This window comes from Sorex araneus, chromosome 6 (genome assembly GCF_027595985.1).
Source record: "Sorex araneus isolate mSorAra2 chromosome 6, mSorAra2.pri, whole genome shotgun sequence".
NCBI lineage: Eukaryota > Metazoa > Chordata > Mammalia > Eulipotyphla > Soricidae > Sorex > Sorex araneus.
The window spans coordinates 144,119,573-144,128,654 of record NC_073307.1 but is presented as its reverse complement, the minus strand read 5'-3'; positions in this window follow the sequence as shown (position 1 = coordinate 144,128,654).

The window sequence follows — 9,082 nt, the reverse complement described above, 5'->3', positions numbered from 1 at the left end:
TCTTTAACATGCCCTTATATTTCTAAAGTCCAGAATGGATATACACTTGTGTGCGGGCAGGGCTGTTAGGGTGCTGGGGTGAGGTGGGCGGTTCTGGGCAACCAAGGGAGGAGGCAAAAGTAGTGAACAAGTGGCTGTTCCTTGACAAGTTTATCCCTCTTATATTTTTTATTCCTAATACCACTTATCTTGTTGTTTCTGAACTCAACATGTTGGGAATACTAAGTTCATTTGTTTGTTGGTTGTTGATTTTGGTCTTGGGGCCACCTCTGGGGGTGGTTGGAGGTTACTTTGGGAGTTGTTTTCAGTGTATTCAGGGGACCCTTTGCATAAAAATACATTTAGGCACCACATAGATTTAGGTTCACTGCATACAAATCTGTGTTCCAGCCCTTTGAGCTATGTTCTCAAGTCTAACATTAAACTCATTTATTAGGTAAGTGGAAAAGAAGGCCCATGAATCCGTCCTAAGGAAGGCAGGTTTTTCTCTGAGTTACAAATAAGTCTTTGGACGGAATTATACTTTTTTCTGTGTAAGAAAAAGAACTATCTGTAGCACTGTCGTCCCTTGGTTCATTGATTTGCTCAAGTGGGCACCAGTAACATCTCCACTACCCACTGTGCTATGGCTCCAGCCCAAGAAAAAGAACAGTCCAACAAATTTTGACTTAGAACTTCCCTTTTTTGTTTTTAATGTTTCTCTGCCCCAATCAACTGTGTTCAGGGCTTACTCCTGGCTCTCTGCTCAGGGATCAGTCTTAGAAGGACCAGATACAATGTCTGGGATTGACCTGGATACAAGACAAGGTCATAGCTGCTATACTATCACTCCAGTCTATGACTTGGTACTTTTAAAAATTCATTTTAGTTAAGAGATTTTAATAAAATGCATCCTGCCTGAAACTTCAAAAAGGGTATCTTGGGAGCTGAGAGACTTAAAGGAAGACTTATGGGAGTTCTTCCTCTAAATAAGAGCTTCTCAAACTTGACTGTGGCATTTGGCATTGAATCACACGAAAAGCTTGTTCAATCACTGATCACTGGACCTCAGCCTCAAAGTTTCTATTATGGCAGGTCTGCAGGGAAACTCTAGAATTGGCATTTTGAGTAAGTGCCACTAGGATGTTGATATTTCTTAGCTGATGGCCACAGTTTCAGAATTGTTGTTGAGGTCCTCACCAAAAAGCATTTCCACACCTGAAGAATAATGATTATGGGAAAGGAGAACCCAGCAGATTTACTGTTGTCAGAATGAGTTCAACTGCCCAGAAAGTGCCAACAAAAGACGAAAAATACCTTGTTATAGATAGGTTCATATATTAAAATAAATCATATGATGATTTACTCTCTGTGACTAGTGACACCTTCAGTGAAAGCAGCAGAGTTATTTATCAGATATAAGAAATTCAAATTCTATTTTCAGAAGATATACTTTCCTTTAGAAGAAGAACTTTAGTCTCTTATACTCCAGTTGTGAGCTATTATTTATTTACTCTGAAACCTTGAGTACAGCTAGTTAATTTCTCTAAGTTCAGCTACAAATGGAGCTATTATACCCAATCTTGAGAGATTGTTGTACCGACTTATTATATAGTAATTGGCTAAAGGTAAGTACTGAATGAAAAGTAGATATTTATTTTGTTTTAAAAAGTGTCCACTTGCATGGAATTTAAATTTTGGAATGCTCAATTAGAGAATATGAGCACATAAATATCTTTAGGCTAACCTTCTAATCTTTTTCTCATCAGTTCAATATTTGCAACTAAAATTCATGTGGTTTAATTCAAATTTTATATTGATTTAATGTCAAATTTAAGAGAATTAGTGCTTCTCTACTTCATTTGGCTCAGTATATACACATTATAGGCAAATGGGTCTGCAAGTTAATTCCACGGAAAAGGATTTTTGGTCATTCAGAGATATGAAGAACATTTGTCAACAAAGTGTTGACATTTCAAAAGCTGTAAAAACAAAAGAAACAAAACCCAAAATACTGACAAAGACAGAATTTGATAGAAAACATTTTTCAAATGACTATAGAGTATATGTGTTTAAGATTTTTTATTCATTTGTAGGTAGTTTATGGAATTTTTCAAAAGCGCTTGGTTTGCCTAGATGTGTTGTCTAATATGGCAATTTCAGTGTCAGGAGGCAACTGTCCTCAGCTTCACTTAAGCCTCCTGGCTCGCCATTTGAAACTGATTACATACGTGATGATACATGGTAAACTCTTGATTGAGTAAATGCTCAGATGACTTAAATGGTCAGTCCTATCTATGAAGGCTAAGACTTCATTATTCTTGGAGTATTTTGTCAGGGGCAATGCCAAGGAACCAGATTGAACTTAATTTCCTATCTCTAATTAGGTAGCTCCTTATGAATGATTATAATTTGGATGACAAATTGATCTTGTTTGACAGCCTGACAATGTGACTGTACTTTCAAGGAAGTTATCTGTGGAGTGGTACTTTCAAGGAAGTTATCTTTGGAGTGAAGGTGCTGCAACAATGATCACAGCATTGGAACTGGAAAAGGTATGTTACCACCCTAATTAACTTCTAACGGGAGCTCAAGATATCTCTCTCCTTTACCAGCAATATCCAAAGATGAGCACGATGCAAGTTAGGGAATAAAAGGACATTACCAGGGACATATGCCTGAACACAGGTTCAGGAGAAGAGCTTTCATTGGAGAAGCAAAAGGATTTATCTCAAGCATGAGTATATTTCTTCTTTAATGAGTTTGTAATAATTGGCTAGTTCAGTATTTTCTTTATTAGGGCAGGATAGGGAATGAATTTCTTAGATTCATCTATTTCAAGTCTTACCTGATTTCCTTTCTTGTATTTTGTGTACTTTATTCTTTCCATTATCTGAGTATGGATACCCAGGAGTGCCAAACCAGCACATCATTCTGGAGGAGGAGGTCAAATAGCAATCTAGATAACTTACATAGAATGTGCAATATATCCCAGAGCATTTATTTATTTGTTTTTTTCTGGTTGAGGACAGTTTCATTTATTTAAAATTTTTTTAAATTAAATCACTGTGAGATAGGCCTTTACAAAACTGTTGACGATTCAGTTTCAGTCATACAGTGTTCCAACACGCATTTCTCCTCAGGTGTACATTTCCCAGCACCAGTGTCCCCAGTTCCCTCCTATCAGCCCCCGACCAAGCCTGCCTCTATAGCAGACACGTTTCTTCTTACTCTGTCTCTGTCTCTCTGTCTTTCTCACTCTCACCAGCTAACTAGCAATTTGAAGCAAATGTTAATGGACACCCACTGACACTTGAGAAGTTTATATGTTGCTGGTATTTGACAGGGATTCCGTAGCCTAATGTCCTCCAATCTCTCTTTCAATTAAGAAGTATGACTTATAAAAAAAAAAAGCCTCACTGTTACAAGGTGCATCTGACAGCTCTAAAATACATTTGATTGACAAACATATTAATTGATATATAGTGTCAACATATACTAATAATACTATGCTAGTAATTCAGTGCAAGTTTGCAAGCCAAAACAAAACTTTATTTCTCTCTCTCTCTCTGTGGTGTGTGTGTGTGTGTGTGTGTGTGTGTGTGTGTGTGTGTGTGTGTTATCTATTCTTTTCAATAAATGTTATTCACTGAAATGGCCATCATGATTAATTCTAGGAGCTAGAATTAGAGCTGATTTTGTGATTTCTTCTGTCTTGTGGTACCAGGGTTTGAACCCAAGTTCTCACACATGCAAAGCATGTAGTCTACTACCGCACCTCATCCCCACACCCTATTCTCTTTACACACATTTTATCTTTCTCTGTTTTCTGATTTTTTTTTTTTTGGTAACAAGCATTACTTTGAAACCCAGGAAAATAATAAAAGGAGATTGCTTATTCAATCTCTAAACAACTTTATAATATGAATGATATTAACCTTTGTGTTTCAGCTAGTAATAAAAATAAAATCATTTGCTATTTTCCAGCTAAGGTGTTATTCAAACCTGGTTTTCTGATTCATTCCACCTCGCTGAACAGGTCTGGTTATAATAAGGAAATCAAAAGCTTAAGTCTTTGCAATGTCCATTCCTTTGAAGGCCCCTATCAGTGGATCCACCCTGCTGTGATGATTTCTTCTACTATCTTATCATCATCAGTCCATTTGGACTTTGTGGATTTCTGTGAGTCAAAAGTAAAGAGTGGGGAATAGGGATTGTGAAACACACGGAAACTGGAAATACTGACCTTCTCTTCTCTACTTTTTTTTTAAAGGGTTGCATTCTTTAAGCTCTTATTCTTTGGGTACATTCACAGGCATCAGGACAACTAATTAGAATTCAGTCCCTTCTGCCTGCAGAAAGACAATTTACATGTGGCACCAGCTCAGACATGCTCTTTCTAATTCATTTGAAGGGCACTAAAGGAGAGCAGCAGTGTTTAATATTCGCCTGCAGCCTCACTGGTGCACATGAAAATGACTTTCTAGTCTCATTCTGACCTGGCTACTCTCCAGAAGGATTGACCAGAGTTTGGACGGAGAGGTCACCATAAGGCTGAGGTGAAGGTGAGCCTAAGGCCTGGGATGGGATTTCTGCTGGTGGAAAGATGTAGCTGGTCAGGCAGAATTGTTCAACAACTAGGAGAAGTGCCACCACTTCTGCCCCCATGCCTTTGGCTGTCACTGTTCGCTGATGTGCGGGTTGAGTTTGCATAATAGTCTCAGTAGCTTGGCGGCATCAGTCCAAGAAGTTACAAGAAGCTGACCCTACTTGTCATGCAACAAGTTGAATGCTTCTCAACACTTAGGGGAATCGAACGGACTGGACATAGGAAAGTGCTTGTCTCAACAGGCGTGTATATTCTGTACTCGCCTGTTGAGAATGCCAGCAGCAGCAGATTTTATATAAAGACTTGGATTTTGTGATCTCAGATGGACACGTTATTTCACTTTTCTCTGATGGTGCTCCCATTAACTTGTTTGCTTTAGCTTATCTGGCAGAAACAGATCACAACATAGTATCTCTTTTAATAGTATGTGTAAATGGCACTTTATTTATTTATATTTTATTGAATCATCATGAAATAGAGCACTACAAAACTGTTCATGATTGGGTTCCAACCGTACAATGTTCCAACGCCCTTCCCTCTGCCAGTGTAATTTCCCAATGTCTTTAGTCTCTCTCCCACCCCTCCAGGCCACCCCAATCCCCTCTTGCCTCTATGGTAGGCAATTCCATCTCTCTCTTTCTCTCTCCTTTTAGTCATCATGTCATCATGGTTTGCAATACAGATGCTGAAAGTTTATGTTTCGATGAAGGCACAGGGGAAAAACAGCAGAAACACCTCTCATTCTCAGACGGTCTGTGTGTATTGGCACAACCACGTGTTTTGCCACCCAAAACATGTATCATCTCTGAGCTGTGCCTATTCCTTTCTATAAAAGAGTTTATTCTGGAGGCTGGAGCGATAGCACAGCGGGTAGGGCATTTGCCTTGCACGCGGCCGACCCGGGTTCGATTCCCAGCATCCCATGTGGTCCCCTGAGCACTGCCAGTGGTGGTTCCTGAGTGCAGAGCCAGGAGTAACCCCTGTGCATTGCCGGGTGTGACCCAAAAAGCAAAAAAAAAAAAAAAGAGTTTATGCTCTTAAAAATACTTTGAATCCACCTGTAGGGCTATAATTTGTCCTGTGAAGAATTGTTAGAACATCTGATCAGTTGCTATGCGTTGGAGTAACCTGATAGAGAAGTCACTTCTAAACTACTTGTTTCTTTCTTAAAGCTTTTCCGGCTGGCAAATTGGATGAGTGATGCTCTCTATTTTCATTTATGCGAAATCCCTGATATTTTAGTGTCTCAATGTCTCCGCAGGAGAGAAGAGTAAAAGAAGCACTCAGATCAATGTCCACAATGATACTTCAGTTCTTGACTATTATCTTTTCCCCTGGGAAAACTTCAAATCCCCCCACTCCATCGCCCTGCACCCCAGTATTGTTACTTTTCCCAGAGGTAGGACCTTGATTGGTGAGGTAATTCCTCTATAAATGGGAGGATTAAACATTATCTACCTAAACGATCAGAACGGTACCTTGAGTTATTTGCTAACACCTTGGGAATATTTATTATCCTCTTTTTAATTCACCGTGTTACTTTGGCTTGTCAAAAACTTTTCCTTTCACTGAACTACAAAAAGTGTAGCCCTGCTCTGATCTTAGAAAACAAAACAAAAATGTGAGGACTGTCATGGAAGTAGGATTCTTTATTGTTTAAGCCCAAAGCAGAGTGAATACTGAGTTAAGGGAATTATTTGCAGGTGAAAATTATTTGAAATTTATAAAAAACTGAACTCCAATTATGCTTTCCTGTCATCATCCCTTTTTGATTTTATTGACTTTTGTGGCTCCTAAAAAATTATATGTGTATAATTATGCCTATACATAGATCACTGTCACTGTCATCCCATTGCTCATCCATTGGCTCGAGCAGGCACCAGTAACGTCTCCATCATGAGACTTGTTACTGTTTTTGGCATATCTAATATGCCACGGGTAGCTTGCCAGGCTCTGCTGTGTGGGTGGGATACTCTCGGTAGCTTGCCAGGCTCTCCAAGAGGGGCGGAGGAATCAAACCCAAGTCCGATCCGTGCAAGGCAAATGCCCTACCCGCTGTGCTATAGCTCCAGCCCATATGTACATATATGCATACATATGTACATATAAATAACATATGCATATATACAATGAACTTAGTTCCTAAACTAAGAAAGAGGAGAGCATTATTTCCCATTCTTGGGGATATATGAGCTATCATTAATGATGCAGACAGAAAAATAGCAATTTGTGCCTCCAGAGCAGGTTGGAAAAGAATAATTTACCGTTTGTTTTCGCTGCTGGCATTACACTAAATCACATCAAGTCCTTTCATTTGTTAGGCATGCTTTAAGTCTGAGATCAGAACAAGTGTCTCACGGTAGATTTTCCCCTCTTTTCATGAAATAACATTTTACTTTTCAGAAATCTAGGGTTGAAAAAAAAAACAGGAGAGAGTTGTGTGTTCAGATAGAGGAAAGAGGCAAGTTCAATGTGAAAACATGACTTTTGGCAGTTGGGAAGAAGGAAGAAAAAGGTCTTTCCCTCCCACTGTTGTTTTCAGAAAACCTCAATCAATACCCTTGTAACTGCACCCTGGGGCACAGAAACAGAGAATCCAATAAGAGTGCATTAAAGCATTTTACATTTGACACTACATGAAGACCAAGTATTCTTAACGTTCTTAACTGCTGTTGCATTAAGACAATCATTTCAAATCACCTAGGCAGGAGGAATGATTTTTTTCCCCAAATGTTTTAAATTTTACGTTCAGTAAAACTCTGCTATTTACAGAGTTGTTAGCAGAATACAGTTGTTTCAGGCATAAAATATTCCAACACCAATCCCACTATCAGTGTGAACTTCCCTCTGAGCAGGACTTCTGGAATTGAAAGACTCCCTGCCTGGTGTTATTCTCTGTCTTCTGACTTGCTTGAAATTATCAAAAATAATATTGCTTTGGAACTTATGGGTCCTCAGTGTAAAAGCTGAAAATGGAGGGGACTAAATTACCTATGTTAAAGAATGAGGATTTTGAAAGTCGGTTGAGAGAATGCCGGCTCAGGCCAGAGCTAGCACTAGCAAAAAGTGTTGCTGGTTTCAGTCCAGATTGAGCCTCCGGGGTAAATCCTTTCCAATCTGACCAAGTTCAGAGGTCTTCTGCTACCTGGCATTACTTGTCTAGGATATTTTACAATTAAAGAGGTAGGAGCCCTGGAAGGCTAGGTAATCTGTCCTAAATAAGAAATCTTAGCTCTCAAGGATTCAAACCTAGATTTGTGATTCTCTTCTAAATTGAACATATTTTTAGACAGAAAGTTGCCTGACCTAAGGAAGCTAGAAAAGAAGTAGGGAGAGGGGGGTGAAAAAGAAAAGAAATATGCTTGAAAAGAACAACACAAGAAACAGCATTTTGCTTCGATGATGGCAGAGGTCGACTTTGTCTTAGACAAAATTAACTTATTGCAAACAATCAGATTCCTTCTATGGTGATGCTAGTTCCATGTCTTCTTTTTTGATAATGTGGATTGTTTGTCTAAGACCTAGTGCAAAAGTAAGTCAATGAAATAAATCACTTGCTATTCAGATAAACAAACCACTATTCACAAAGGTTAGTGTTTTTCAGTGATGAGTTTTTTCCATTCTTTTTCTTTTTCTCCCCAATACTCCTTAATCTTTGCCAGATTTTGTGATATGTAGCACTGTCCTCCCATTGTTCATCACTTTGCTCAAGCAGCCACCAGTAATGTCTCCATTGTGAGGCTTGTTATTACTGTTTTTGGCATATCAAATATGCCACGGGTAGTTTGCCAGGCTCTGCCATGTGGGCATGATACTCTCGGTAGCTTGCTGGGCTCTCTGAGAGGGACGGAGGAATCGAACCCTGGTTGACCGTGTGCAAGGCAAACGCTCTACCCGCTATGCTATAGCTCCAGTCCTTTGTGATATGTACAATCCTTATTTCTCTATATACCAAGAAAATGTTTTTCACCTAAGATTCTTCCTCCTCCTTTTCCTCCTCCTCTTCCTTTCTTCTTTGTTTTTTTGAGCCACATCCAGTGATGACCAGGGGTTATTCCTGTCTCTGTGCTGGGGGAACACTCCTGGTGGTACTCAGGGGACACATATGTGAGGCTGGGGATCGAACTGTGTCAGCTGTATGCAAGGGAAGTTTTCTACCTGCTATGCTATCTCTCTGGCCCTGTGAGTTAGGGCTTTTCTGAGGAAAAAGTTGAGATTGCTAAAAGAGGACTCTTCACAGCTTTTTGAACTTCTCGCTCCAAGGACACACAGCCCGGCAACTCAGGAAGCTACTTCTCCATCGTCTCAGTCTTTCCATCTCCGACTTTGTACCCCCATAGCCTTTAGTGTTACCAAACATTTTTCTGACTGCTTTCCTCCAGACCTAGAATCCAATAAAAGGAGAGACTCACACAGGACTCCACTGTGCCTCAGGCATCATCAGCCTCTTTGTTTTACTCTCTGGTGGCTGAGTTAAGAGAGGCATCCTGTGGA